This window comes from Tursiops truncatus, chromosome 15 (genome assembly GCF_011762595.2).
Source record: "Tursiops truncatus isolate mTurTru1 chromosome 15, mTurTru1.mat.Y, whole genome shotgun sequence".
In the NCBI taxonomy this organism is placed as follows: domain Eukaryota; kingdom Metazoa; phylum Chordata; class Mammalia; order Artiodactyla; family Delphinidae; genus Tursiops; species Tursiops truncatus.
In genome coordinates, this window is record NC_047048.1 from 73,285,597 (window position 1) to 73,299,558 (window position 13,962).

General features: G+C 50.6%; 1 long non-coding RNA gene across 1 annotated transcript in view; it reads right to left on the minus strand.

Moving 5' to 3' along the window:
- LOC109551351 (uncharacterized) overlaps positions 1–13,962 on the minus strand; it is a 42,146-nt gene that overhangs the window by 10,143 nt on the left and 18,041 nt on the right. Inside the window, exons 2-3 of the long non-coding RNA XR_004522112.2 lie at positions 10,735–10,838; positions 5,292–5,371 (exon numbers count right to left, since the gene is read on the minus strand). This is a non-coding gene — a long non-coding RNA (uncharacterized lncRNA). The remainder of the gene's footprint in view (positions 1–5,291; positions 5,372–10,734; positions 10,839–13,962) is intronic.

Genomic DNA, 13,962 nt, shown 5'->3' on the forward strand with positions numbered 1-13,962 from the left:
AACCCACGTCCCCTGCATCGGCAGGCAGACTCTCAACCACTGCGCCACCAGGGAAGCCCTGTCATCTGCTTTTTAAAAGTTTTTTTTTCAAATGTGACTACTAGAAATTTAAAAATTACATATGTGGTTCACCTTCTTCTGGTCTAGAAGATTCTGCACTCAGATTGCTTTGCAAGCATCTTTAAGTCGTGATCCCGCTATCAAGAAACTAAAACTGAACACTGTATGATTATATAAAAGAAAGGAGACAATGGCAGAATCCAACGGCAGACTTACATTAAAAAAAACTCATTGTCTCTGTTATGAAAATCTTCACTAATTAATGCACATGTATGTGTTTTCTGTTAACCTGTGTAAGGATGTGACTGTACCTTTCTAAAAAATTCCACAGTTTAGTCAGTTTATTTTTACTAATGGACCCTCTAATGGTCCTAGTTGTTCTGGATAAGAGGGCTCCTCCTGGGTTTTACAGCCACCCTTGGGGGTCAGGGCAGGTATGATGGTTCCCATGTTAGAGATGGGAGAAACTGTGGCTCAGGAAGGGAGAACAATGTGCTGAGGGTCCCTCAGGCAGGGAGTCCAGGGACAAGGGGGACTTGAGTCCCAAGCTACCTGACATCACCCCAGGCTTTCGCTTTCCCCGCCCGACACTTCTGGTGTCCTGGACATGGTGCTCTGGTTATAAGTGGAATAAACCAATTATAACTTACCTTGGGGATTTCACCAGTCTCTCTAACCTGAAGGCTTTCAAGGAGACCAGGACTGATTTTCTGGGACTCCTGGGTTGTCATCTTGAAGCAGAAATACTCATTGAATGGAGTGCATGCTTCCTTTGGTGGCTTTAACTGTGTGCCATGTGATGGATGTCGTGTGTGTCCATCACTCACTTCATATGTTGAAGCCTTAATCCCAATGTGAGGGTATTAGGAGGTGGGGCCTTTGGGAAGCAATGAGGTCATGAGGGTGGAGCCCTCAGGATGGGATTAGTGCCCTTATAAGAAGAGACTCCTATAAAAAGAGAGCTTGCTCCTGTTCTCCCTGCTCCGCCATGTGAGGGGACAGCGAGAATGTGGCTTGTCTACCAGCCAGCAAGTGGGTGCTCACCAGGAGCCGAACTGGCCAGCACCTTGACCTTGGACTTCCCAGCCTCCAGAACTATGAGAAATAAATATTTGTTGTTGAAGCTGCCCAGGCTATGGTAATTCGTTATAGCAGCCTGAGCCCACTAAGACTCTATGGTTCCTCCCTTGTGCCCGGTTGACATCCTGGGTAGATCTTGAAGCCTCTCAGACTTGCTCAGCCCTAAGAACAGGTGCATCTTTTAAGAACTAAGGAGTCCAGTGCAGGATATGTCAACGTTCAATCTCACAACAATCTGAGCTGTTCAAATTCACCTGTTGTGAATTCCCTCCCGGGAATCTCCTTCCACACGTCCCTCTTCTCTCACGTGTGGGTGGTGGTCAGGGCTCCCAAGGATGTTTCCAGAACTCTCTTTAGAATGAGTGGGTTCCAACACCTCTAGCTTTGGGACTTGAGCAAAAATTCCAAGTCCTCCAGGAAAGTCTCCTTCAGTGTCCAGTTGCACTGGATTCAATGTCTCAAGAGAGAAGGACCTCTTCCTGGAAAGAGGCGTCGGTAGCAATATTGGTGTCTGGGGCTGTCACTGAAGCTCCTCTTCCACCAGCGAGGACACAGTCAGTGCTCGGCCGGCGGTCAGGGGTCAGTGCTGCGGGCCGGGACTCTGGCTCTGAAGCCCTGCAGCCACGGGCCCCAGGGGGTGTCAACCCTGCCCAGCCTGACTCTGCCCCTGTGACCTGAGGCTCCCGATGGGGCCCGTGTGACTGCATCCAGGTGAGGATTAAGCGAGTTAACGCGCAGGAGCGCTCAGGACCCAGGCCCCACGCAGTAAGTGCCTGTGAGGTCAGCCCATTGTCGTCAGCGGATCGCTAATCAGGCTCACAGGTGAGTCTGGTCAAGAGGCTGCCCTGGAATCAGGGCTTTGGATTTAGGAAGAGAGATTTCTGTAGGGATGCTTGGAGATTTAGCCTGTAATTGGTGGCTTTGCTTCCAATACCTCTCGAGAGACAAGCCCTAGAAGGTTGTTTATCCTTAAGCCGAGAGCAGAAAGGGCTGTGGGGAGGAACGGCAGGCTGGCTCCCCGGGGTGCACCCGCCCTGAGCTGCTGTCAGGTGGCCAGACACAGACGCAACTTCCAAAGCTCTGGGCTCGGGGCCTGCTGCCCTTTCTCCTCCTGCTTCCTAATTAAAAAAAACAATCCCAAAGCCTCCATTCCTGCAGATTCCCTGACTCTCTGCTGTGGGCTAATCTTCAGGATAAAGCATAGTCCTTCTCGAGGGCTTTTGTCCTCTGGGTATCCTCTTTGATCTTGAGACCAGGAAGAAACACGTGTTCTCACTCAATGCTGGAAAATGCATCCCTCGCTCATTCTTAAATCTCTCCTTCCTCCCTCTCTTTCTGGCTGTTTATCGTTCTCTTTCAAGGGCAATGGATGCTTAATTCCTTGAAGGCTGTAAAGCAGGTTGTAAATGTGATGGTGTTATTACTATGAATGTCCATGACGATAACGTCATGCTCCTTGCCTGTCCCAGTCCTGGGCCACTGTGATGCAGCCCCTCTAAGATGACCAACTCCAGCCACTCCAAACAATTACAGAGGACAGCGCAGGATCGACCTAGTTGGATGAAGATCTTTTATGGGCAGGCAGAGAAGAAAGCTCTAGAGAGAAAGCATCATCACCAGGAGACTGGGAGCCTACATCTGCCGGTGCCTCAGTTTCATTTTTGATCAGTTCATTCAATAAACATTTATCAAGGAATCTGTGCGTCCAGGATCAGCTGATGCTGGGAAGGTGAATGAGAAATCACCTGCTCTGCAAACTGTAGAGTGCTGCCATCTGAGGGACGGTGGGCTAGCACCTGCCATGGGCTCAGTGACATCTGAGGCTGTTGATGGTGATGGCGATGAGGGGGATGACCTCAGAGCATCCTTCTCAGCCTGCGTTTCTACAGGATAAAGGTCTGAACCAGGGGATGGAACTGGTCCCAGAAAAAAACCACATGGAGCTGATAAGGCCAGGAATGAAGGTCGCCAGCGTGTCATCAAATGCAGCTGTGATGATTATGATGATGTCATCTAACATTTTAAGCCCCGAGTCCTATGGGCAGACACTGCTGAGCACTTTACTGCCACTTTCTGCTCTAATCTGTCCCATGATCCTATGCAACAGGGACTCTCATTATCCTCGTTTTTCAGGTGAGGAAACTGAGGCACAGAGAGGTTACATAACTTGCCCGAGGTCACACAGCTAGTAAGTGGTGTGACCGGCTGGGATCTGGACCCAGAGAGTCCTCCTCCAGAGGCCATGCTCTCAGGAAGCTAACTGTTGTGATGTGCTGTCTGCCTGCACAGAAAACACTCAGGAACGGTTTCACTCTGTGACCTTCTTAGGTCACATTTCTTGGCATTCCAACATCTGGCCTCCAAAAAGGCAAAATGGAAATACCTCACCCAGGTGTTTCCTCTTTTCCAGACTCCATGCACCCCTTCTGTGACCTCCCACTCTCTGCTCCTGTCTCATCCACCGCCCCTGCTAAGAACAGGCAAACGCTGATTCCCCGGTGCCTGCAGAGCGGGGCTGCAGAACTGGCAGGCGGGGTCTGGGCCCTCACCTCCAGCTGAGAATAAGCAGGATCTGTAGCTTTATGACCAAGAGGGACTGCACTCAAGTTCAGCTACACACCGGGATCCACCTGCAGTGGGGAAAGCAAGGGGCTTTGAGCTGTTATTCCTGGATTGAGAGGTTTCTCATCTCTCACGTGAGACCATAAAACCAGAGACGACAGCAACGGGGGCCCCTCCCAGCGGGCCGGAGAGTAGCTGAACCCCATTCTGTGAGCCCCATTCTGTGCCTCGGAGACAGACCCACCCCCACTGGGCCGGAGCAGCTTCCCAAGGCTTGTCTCCGACCCGCTCACAGAAGTGCCTGCCAGGGACAGGAGGCGCTTGGCGGTGATTCAATCCCTGAGCAGTAAAGATGGAAGCACAGCTTCCAGGGACCAGGCCACTAAATATTCACACCAGGTGAACTCTGCGTCTGAGCTGAGCAGAATCCTGCCATCGGGACATTGCAGGCTGCTGGTGCAGTGTCTACAGGGCACAGCAAACCCTTCTGATCCCACGGAGCCCAGTGGCGGCTCCCTGAGACTGAGCTGGCAGAAGAATTGGGTCCTCCTTGAAATTCTGAGAAATTATAACTGTGGGGCCTCCCTTCTGCTGCATTCACAATGTCATACATCCTGGGTCAGACCCTCAGAAGCCTGCACCCTGTGCTGAGAGTCTTCCGGCTTCGGGGCTTTGCTGCACACAGGGGCCTGGTGGGCCAGTGGGGGAGTTTTCTGTGTCTGGGGCATCCCCTCGGGTGCTGGGAGGGGCTCATCTGAGGGGCGCAGGGGGCCCTGGAGCCATGGATCCCTCTCTCAGGCTGCAGTCAACACTGGGTTCCCCTGAAGATCAGGATGAAGGTTCCCTGTCATAAAGGCTACACCTGTTCCTCCAACTCCCACCCCCTTTCTTAGAGCCTGGTGGGCTCTGGTCTCCTGGGAAGTGGGTGTTTTCCTTTGCTAAAATCGCTGGATCATGGTATTTCATGATATTAATTTTCTTTTGGGGGAAGAGGGTATTGGACTCCACCCCACCCCCAATAGAATTTTAGCTCCAGGAGGGAAGGGATTTTGTTCACTGTTGTATCCCCAGGGCAGTGTCTGGCTCAGTATGTGTTTGTTGGACTATTAAATTAATAAATGAACGAGGGATCCTATCTGTCCCTTTCAACCCAGCACCTAGCAGAGAGCCTGGCACGCAGTAGGACTCAATAAATATTTGTCAGATAGATAAGTGAATGAATGAATGAAACTTCTCAATCCCCTCCCCCCCTCCCCCCACACCTCTATCGCCTTCAGGACCCCCTCGCCATCTCATTCCAACACCCCTGTTTCCTGGCCTTCATCGTGGATTTGGGGCCCCTGTGCACTGCCAGTGACCTTCTTTAACTGCCTCCCTCCTGCCTGGATGACAAATGACTCTCAGCCTTGGCGGCCCATCGCTGATGCTCCCAGCTCTGCAGGCCACCTCCACGTGCAAGGCTGACCCAGGAGCACTGTCCTCCCACCATCACCCACCCCCCAGCTGAGCCCGTGGGGTCGCAGAACCTCTTCTGACTGGCCCGCTGCCATGGGTCTTACTCCCGGAAACAAGTTCCCGCACAGACAGACCTGGTTCCCTGAGTCCAGGAGTCAGTCATCTACTTGCACCAGTGTTAAAAGCGTCGTTATTTCCCCAAACTCAGCTGCACCTGTGGAGATGAAAACACAAGACAGCCTATTTTTAGCAGGCGACAGATGGCACACAGGGAACTATAATTAGCATCTCGTCCAAAGGGTGGAATTTCCAACCCAATGCAGAGAGTGACTGCCTTGGGTGGGGGAGGGGAGGGTCCCCTCAGCTCAGCATCCGTCTCTGGTGTCTGATGTGGGACGGAGCCAGCTGCATGGAGGGAAGACCTGGACTCCCCAGGAGTCCCAGGAAGGGGACGAAGTCCTTTGCGGGAGGTGCTCCTCATCTTTGCTCCCCGCCTTTCCCCTTCTGGCCTGTTGTTTGCAGAAGGCATGACCCGGCCCAGATCAAGTGCTGTCCTCCTGCAGGGGAGACCCAGCCAGGCCATTGTGATCAAGATGCCTTGTCACATTGGTGTCGGGCTTGAGGGTCATCTGTCTCCCATCTGTCCTGGTGGGGGACAGGGCAGGGGAAGCTGAGCTGCATCAGAGGCTGTGGGGTGTCCCCCCGCCCCCCCATCCCTCAGGTCTCTCATAAAAGCCAGGAATCTGGCTGCCTAGAAGAAAGACTACATTTCCCAGACTCCCTTGTGACAAAAAGTAGCCAATGGGGTGTGAGCATCATCTCTTTCTCTTTCCATTGGCTGAGAGGGAACAGAGGAGGAATGTCTCAGGTAAGAAGAAAGGCTACAGCCTCAGAAATCAGAGTAAAGAGATAGAAGGAGGTGGAGCTTCAGTTTCCTCGTCTGTAAAATGGGAGAGTAGTTATGCCCCTGTTTTCTATAAATTAGAATTCTTTCATCTGCTAAGTAACAGGAAATTCAACCTCAAGTATCCAAAGGCCAAGGGGGATTTATTGGCTCAGCTAAGTGGAAAAAAAAGTTTAACAAAGAGGCCTGGCTGTTTACCTTTGGCCTGGGGACTCAAGCGTATCTTACCTGCACCTGTTATTTTCATAGCAAATTTGTTAAGGTCACAAACAATTCTGCCTTGAAAGGACGACAGAATCTCATTGTAACCCAAGTGCTGGCTGGTAGACTTGCTCAAATCCTGCATTTAGGGGAAGTCCAAGGGCGCCGTCCTCAAGGTTTCTGCCATTCACCGAGCTGAAGTATCTCTTGTTCCTCCCACTCTCATTTCCACCCTCCACTGAGCTATTATTCTCCTCTCTGCATCTCAGCATTGCCCTTCCCACTTCTGCAGGGGTCCATCTTCCACATGGCATGGGCTCCTTCCTGTTTTCTACCTTCCCAGATTCCGTATCCCGATGGCACCTGTGATGGGCACATTTTATTCATGATTCTGGAGCAGCACAGAGGAAGCTGATTTTATTGATGTCTCGGTCCCTTTGCATCTCTGCCAACTCCAGCATCAGGATGTGTTGCTTAGCAACACTGCAGAGTCCCTTCCATGGCTTCTTCTGGATCCTGCCACTGCCCCCAGCCCCATGCTGCTCACATCTCTTGTGTAGCTTCTCAGCTACTGCTTTGTGGGCTCCTTCCAACCTTAGGACCACACAGTCCACACCTTCAGATTATTTCCCCGCACTGTGAAAGTTCCTCTCCTCTGAGCAGCTCTCATCCCAGCTGGTAAGAGATGTGTTTTCTTCCCATCAACACTCGTGATAATTATCGTGGCCACATGTGGACTGTCTGCTCTATGTTGGCGTTGGGCCTGTGGCTTTCCCACATTCTCTCACTATTCTGCACAAGAGCCCCTATGAGGTGGGGTCTGTTTTCCCATTTTACAGATGAGGAAGCTAAGGAGAGGTCAGGAGAAGGGCCCTGATGGTAAGTGATTGAGTTGGGGTTTGCCCAGTGCTGTCTCACCCTGTCCAAGCTCCTAGCCATTGCTCACTGCTTTCTCTATTTTATTTTTATTGAGATGTAATTGATGCTAACATTGTATTAGGTGTGTAACATAATGGTTTGATACATGTATATATTATAAAATGATCACCACGATAAGTTAACATCCATCACCACACATATTTACAAAATTTTTTTCTTGTGATGAGAAGTTTTAGGATCTACGCTTAGCAACTTTCAAATATACAATACGGTATCTTAACTATAGTCACCACGCTGTACGTTACATCCCCAGGACTTATTTATCTGTTAACTGGAAGTTTGTACCTCTTAACCACCTTCACCCATTCTGCCCCCCCCCAAACTGTTTACCCAGTTTTATTCATTCAAAGGCCACTGTCTCCATTTTCCCCACATCCACACACCACCAGAATAATCCTTTGTTTAATATTTTTCTTTAATTAAATCTATTTTTGTTTCTACTAGGAGACTTTTATTTGAGAGGGAAACCATATCGCTGGTGTAAATGGGAAACCAGCACGTCTTGCTGCAGGAGGATGGTAACCGTGGAAATAAAAACAATACACCTAAACAGAGGGGCTGCATTCTGCACTAAGCTGGGGGCCTGTTCTTTCTTTGTTTCAAAGGATGATGAGCAAGGCTTAGAGAGGTGCTAAAGGCATATTAGCACCAAATCAAGACGTTGCCTTTGAGGTAACCGGAGGAAGGAAAGAAGAATCACGATAGGATTCAGTGTTACTGGATGCCGTGTGCACTGGCTCTATCATCTCACGTTTGCTGTTTGGGAGACCTTGAGCTGGACAAAGGGGGTTGGGAGGGGCAGAAGAAGAGCCTTCCAGGCAGGGGGAACAGCATTGCCCAGACCTGAGAAAAGGGAGGAGCCCAAATGGGCAGCAGAGAGAAGGCAGTGCAGAGACAGGGCAGAAGGAGGCTGCAGGAGGGGCCTGGAGGCCAGGGTCAAGATTTCCGAGGGTGGCAATGGGTAAGCCATGCGAGGGCTGCAAAGCCAGGGCATGGAGGGCTCAGGTGGGTGCTGTTGAAGTCCAGGTGGCCCTGGGAGAGGAAGAGGATGGAGACCTCCAGCCAGATGGGGCCACATCCGATCCATGTACCAGCCCCAGACTGTCACCCGCCTCTCCCTCCCAGCTCCCAGACACCCCTGCTGGGAAAGGCGTTTCCCAGCAGGTGCCCACTGCATCCCCAAGAGGCTGAGCTGAGGGATAAGTGGAGACTTTGAATCTCATTTCCTGAGCCCACGTGTCAGTCTCCCCTTGTCCAGCTCAGGGAAAGGATGCAAAGACAGGCTGCAGCAGCCCCTGCTGTTCCCTGTGAAGTACGCTGGGCTGGATTTCTGAGACCTCACGAAGCCCTGAGGACCGCACTGACGCCTGGGCCAGGGACCTCTCCCTGCCCGCCTGCTCCTGCCATGATCGAATCCACTGATACCCCTTCTATCAATGCCTTCCCTGAAACAGGCAGGATGTGATGGTTTCAATGATTTACTTATTTCAAGCTCCTGGGTCAGGGCAGAGAAGTCAATAGGTGTGTGTTAGAATGATTTCCCTCAATTATTCTCTAAAGAACAGGGGAGATATTTTAACATGAATTAGCCACTGGAGAGAGAGGGCCTGGGGTAGTGATTGGGGGGTCCCTAAACCACCTGCCACCCAGGTGAGTTCTCCAGGACACAGGCAAGGTGTACTTAATTCAACTCTAGGTATGAATATTGATCAAGCATCTTTACCACACGGAGTCCCATTGTAGCCCTAGGGACTCAGTGATGATGTGGCCCTGACCTTCAGGGAGCTCATCTCTAGCGAAGGGGGTTGGGTAGACACAGAAAGGCCTCGCAACACTGCAGCATGATTATGGCTTAATAAAAGGATGACTCGACTGCCTTAGGAGCAGAGTAAAGATGATCTAGGGAGAGATCGCCAGGGACAGAATATCTGATATTTAAATATTTTTTCCAAATCATTCCTTTTTTGTTTTTGCTGTTGTTTCTTTGAGTACAAAGGAAACCTTAACAAAATTTAAGAAATAAAGACTTTTTACAGGTTATGCTCTGATCATAACCAAACAATATTAAAACAAACCATAAAAAAGATATTCAGGCTGGAAGTGTTCTATGTTTTGATCGTGGTGAAGTTTACTCCAGCGGACACATTTGTCCAAACTCACTGAGCCAGACGCTTAAAGTGGGTGCATTTTATTGGAGAGAATCCGCTCCTGAATAACTCCCATACCAAAGTAGAAATCAAAGCTAAAACATTTGTAGGAAAGAATGAAAAAGAGAAGAGCTCTCACCCAGGCCTGAGGAAATGGCTAAGCTGGACTTGGAAGAAAATTCTTGTTTTTAAACGCCTGCGTTCTTCCAGAGGAAAATTCTTGTTTTTAAGTGCCTGCATTCTTCCAGAGGAAAGAGCAATGGGAAAGGCACTTCGTGCTTTAAAAATAGGGTAGGGAGGAAGAATTAAGTAAATGAAGATAAACTGGGAGAGGGAATTAATAAAGATGAGAACCCAAATCAAATATGCACGCGGTTGGTGTCTAGAAGATGAGGTTTTGAGAGGAGCTAGTGTTGTGAGAACACAGGTTAGGGAATGTATTTCTCCATTTCAGGAGCTGGAAGGCTTTTAGGTAGGAGACTGATGTGTCTGGAGCGGAGCTGGCTCTCACTCAGGGAGGGAAGCGGCCGGAGGCAGGGAAACTAGAAGCTGAGATAGAGAGTCTGTATGGCCCCTCCCTCTTCCTTCTCCTGGGCTCTAAGCACCTCTTGTCCTTTTCTGAACTATTACGGAGAGTTTGGGTGCTAGCTCTGTCCTGCCTCTGGGATGCACGAACCAGAAATGAAATTGTGAGAGGGTGGATTCATCTTCCTAAAGCCCCATAACTAAAGACATTGGTGATTTGGTGGGGTCCACGATGAACTTGTATACTGTCAGGGGGAGGCAGGTGGAATGGCCAGGACAGACCTGTCTGGATTCTCCATGATGGGAAAGGCGTTTCTCAGAGCGAGTACAGGGAGGGCTGCAGGGAACTCTGGGATGGGAAGGACCAGCCCAGCCAGGTCCCTGGAGGACCTTGACGGTCCAAGGGACATGACAAAGCAGGAAGGTGGGAGGAGAGCCAGGTATGGAATCTTGGACCAGTAGGGGCTGGAGCAAATCCCCTTGGGAGAAGGCCAAGGGTGGTTTCTGGCTGATTGGCTCAAACACCCTTGGGGGGTTGGTGTCTCACCTTTAATAAATGTCTTTGTCTTCCTCAATCAAAATCTCACTGGGTGTAAACATTTCTTGGAGTATAACCTACATAAGAAAAGTACCCAGATCACAAATGCAATCTTGGTGAATCATCATGAGATGAGGTGGGCACACCTGTAGCCAGTCCTCAGCTCAAGAGACAGCATCACCAGTAAACAAAGGCCAACAGGATACACTCTTGGGGGGAGGGGGCACATCATCATCTTCAACATAAGGGAGGTTGGATCCCAAAGAGCCTCAGTCTCTCCCAGCTGTTTCACATGAGAGGCCTATGTGCAGAGTTTTACATACCGGATTTCCGGAAACGGACCTGGTGTTTTCAGGTTGTAGTTTCATCTTGATTCCACCCCGCTGGGCAACCGGTACTCCAAATCACAGACTGTGATGCTGGAAATCTGGAAAAGATGGAGATATTTGTTTTAACCACCGGAAGGAAAGCTGCCCAGAGAGTTGTGCAACTGAAGCAGGAGCTCAGCTCTCATGATGAGAGGGAAGTCGGCCAACAGTGGGGACAAAGGACTCATAGGTCCCAGGATGGCCACTGTGGCCTGGGAGCTGCTTCCTGGAAGCCCTAAATGGGCTGGGACCTGTGGAGGGGGCCGGTGAGGGCTCAAAGGACTGGTCTGAGCTGGTATTAAAGTTGATCTGTGTCAGAGAAACTCCCACCATGACGTCAAGGACAATAAACCCCACCTTCCACCATCCCAGCCTCTTCTTTCCCCTCCCTTCCTCTCTCTCTCTCTCTATTCTGCCTCAGTAAGAAAATGGATTATGGTTTCTGAAGGTAACCGCTTCCTCATCCTCCCCTGTGGACAGCCGAGCAAAGAATTAATTTAGATTTTTGCAGTGTCGGGGCCTCTCTCATTAAATTAGTCCCACTGTCTCTTGGAAGCCCTGGTAACTTAGTTTAATGATCTCTTGTTCCCTACATCCTTGAAAAATGCTTCGTGTGTGTCCCAGCACGGGCAATCTTAAATCTGTCGGCAACTTTGCATTTTCCTTGTCACTGGCCCAGCGTCCAAGAGCCCATCACCAACCCGCCCCCATCCTCGGCTCTGCTTGAGGCTTCCCATCTTCCCCTATCCCTTGCCTTAGTTTCCCATTCTGTCTGTACTTCCTTGCCCACTGACATTCCTATGTTTTTCCTCTCCTACTAAAAGTCTGACTAGACCCATCATGCTTTTTTTTTTTTGCGGTACGCGGGCCTCTCACTGTTGTGGCCCCTCCCGTTGCGGAGCACAGGCTCCGGACGCGCAGGCTCAGCGGCCATGGCTCACGGGCCCAGCTGCTCCGCGGCATGTGGGATCTTCCCGGACCGGGGCACGAACCCGTGTCCCCTGCATCGGCAGGCGGACTCCCAACCCCTGCGCCACCAGGGAAGTCCCCCATCATGCTTTTTTTTTTAAACTGAAACAATGATGATCATTATGCTCTTATCAAGCCATTGCCTGCTGGTTTACATTTGTCAAGATGGGCCAGGCAGACAGCAAGGGACGTCGGGCTTCCCTTGGCCTGTGCAGGGTGAGTAATGGATTAGCAACCACTTCATTCCCTGACACATAAGGGACCTTTCATTTCTTCACTGGGGCCCCTGATTACACGTGGGGGAGTTAAGAGTTACACCCGTCCCCTTCGCAGTCTGGAAAATTCAAATGAAGAAGAGGGTTTATGTCTGTTCACAGACATAAAAGTGAAAAAAAAAAATCTCTATAAAAAACTCCACCCGAGGGCTTCCCTGGTGGCGCAGTAGTTGAGAATCTGCCTGCTAATGCAGGGGACACGGGTTCGAGCCCTGGTCTGGGAAGATCCCACATGCCACGGAGCAACTAAGCCCATGTGCCACAACTACTGAGCCTGTGCGTCTGGAGCCTGTGCTCCGCAACAAAAGAGGCCGCGATAGTGAGAGGCCCCCGCTTGCCACAACTAGAGAAAGCCCTCACACAGAAATGAAGACCCAACACAGCCAAAAATAAATAAATAAATAAATAAATAATTTAAAAAGCCAAGCATTTGAAGCCCTTTAAAAAAAAAACCTCCACCCGATGGGTCCTATTGCATCTCAAACCTCTGCAGACTCTGCCTCATGTAAATGTCTGTTTTGTTTCCCTGAGTCTTTAGGCAGTCCCTAGAGATCAGTTTCCTGGAGCCCAGCGGCACGTGGAGAGGTTGGAAAGCAAGGAAAAAGTAACCAGCACATGGCATAAGGGGACAGTGAATAACAGAGGGTCACCCCAAGCAGGCAGTCAGGAAAGGCCACTGTGTGAAGCCACAGCTGAGCTAAGGAGTCAGTCGTGGGGACATCTGGGGTCAGTGTCCCAGCCAGGACAGGACCTGAGTGGACGTCAGCGTGAGGAGGATGGTCACAAAGGAGCCGGTGAGCCAGGGCTGGGTAAGCAGTGAGCAGTGAGGCTGGTGATACATTCGGAAAGTTAGAAAGACTCCAGACCAGGGGTAGGGACTTGTGGGCCTCTGTGAGGAGTCTGGGGGCGACTGGAACTGGAGACAGTGGGGGTTTTGAGCAGAGAAGGGACCTGCTCCAGAGGTTTTCACAGGATCCCTGTGGCTGCCATACGCAAAATGGCCTGTAGGGGGCGAGATGGAGACAGGGGGACCAGTGAGGAGGTGTGGCAATCATTCAGGAAGAGATGATGGGGAGACGTGTCCAGGGTCAGCGGAGGCGGAAGAAGGGTCGGATTCAGGATATATTTTGAAAGTAGAACGAGCAAGGTTTGCTGATCAGTTGAAAATGCTGTGAGAGAAAGGAGTCAAGAACAAATCCAAGGTCATTCTACACAGTTCCTATGGGGATGTGCTCAAAACATGAGAATTTATTAACTGTGATCCATTTGCAATTAAGAGTATATTGGCAGATACTTTAAGCTTCCAGGCATTCTTTAAAATGTTCTAAAGATGAAGAACAAAGCTTCGAGTGTGACCCACACCCATCTGATGTTCATCCTCCGACCCATAAGACGTGTGCTTTAATATCGAACATGAATCACTGAACTTGTCCTCTGGCTACTTATGTGCTGGGAACCGGCCAGACTCTTCGTTACAAATCTGAAGACCGTCTGCATCAGCAGGGAGACAGGATGGTAACACAGGAAGATGGAGTGTCTTGGGATGAGTAAACCAACGTAGGTTGTCTAGCCGCCCCCAGCAACAGAGGGAGGAGTCTCGTGTCCCCCAGCCCCTGGCTGGGCGCAGTTGACAGCACCCAGACTGCAGTTGTAGTCGGTCAGTTCCGTGGGGAAGCAGAGCCTCGCTGGGCAGAGTTGCTCAGGTGTGCCCGTCCAGGATTGCAGATGCCAAGTGGTCCAGAGAAGGGAGGTCAAGGAGATCTCCAGAGAGGAGCAGACATGTGGGCTGGACTGGACGGGGATGGTGGAAGAATGAGGAAGGGGATCCCAGAAGGAGAAAGAAGACGTGCAAAAGTGCTGCTGGCAAGGCTGGAGGGACCTGTTCTAGACAGTGATCAAGGAAGATGTGAGAGCCTGGAGTCACTTAAATCCATGAAGG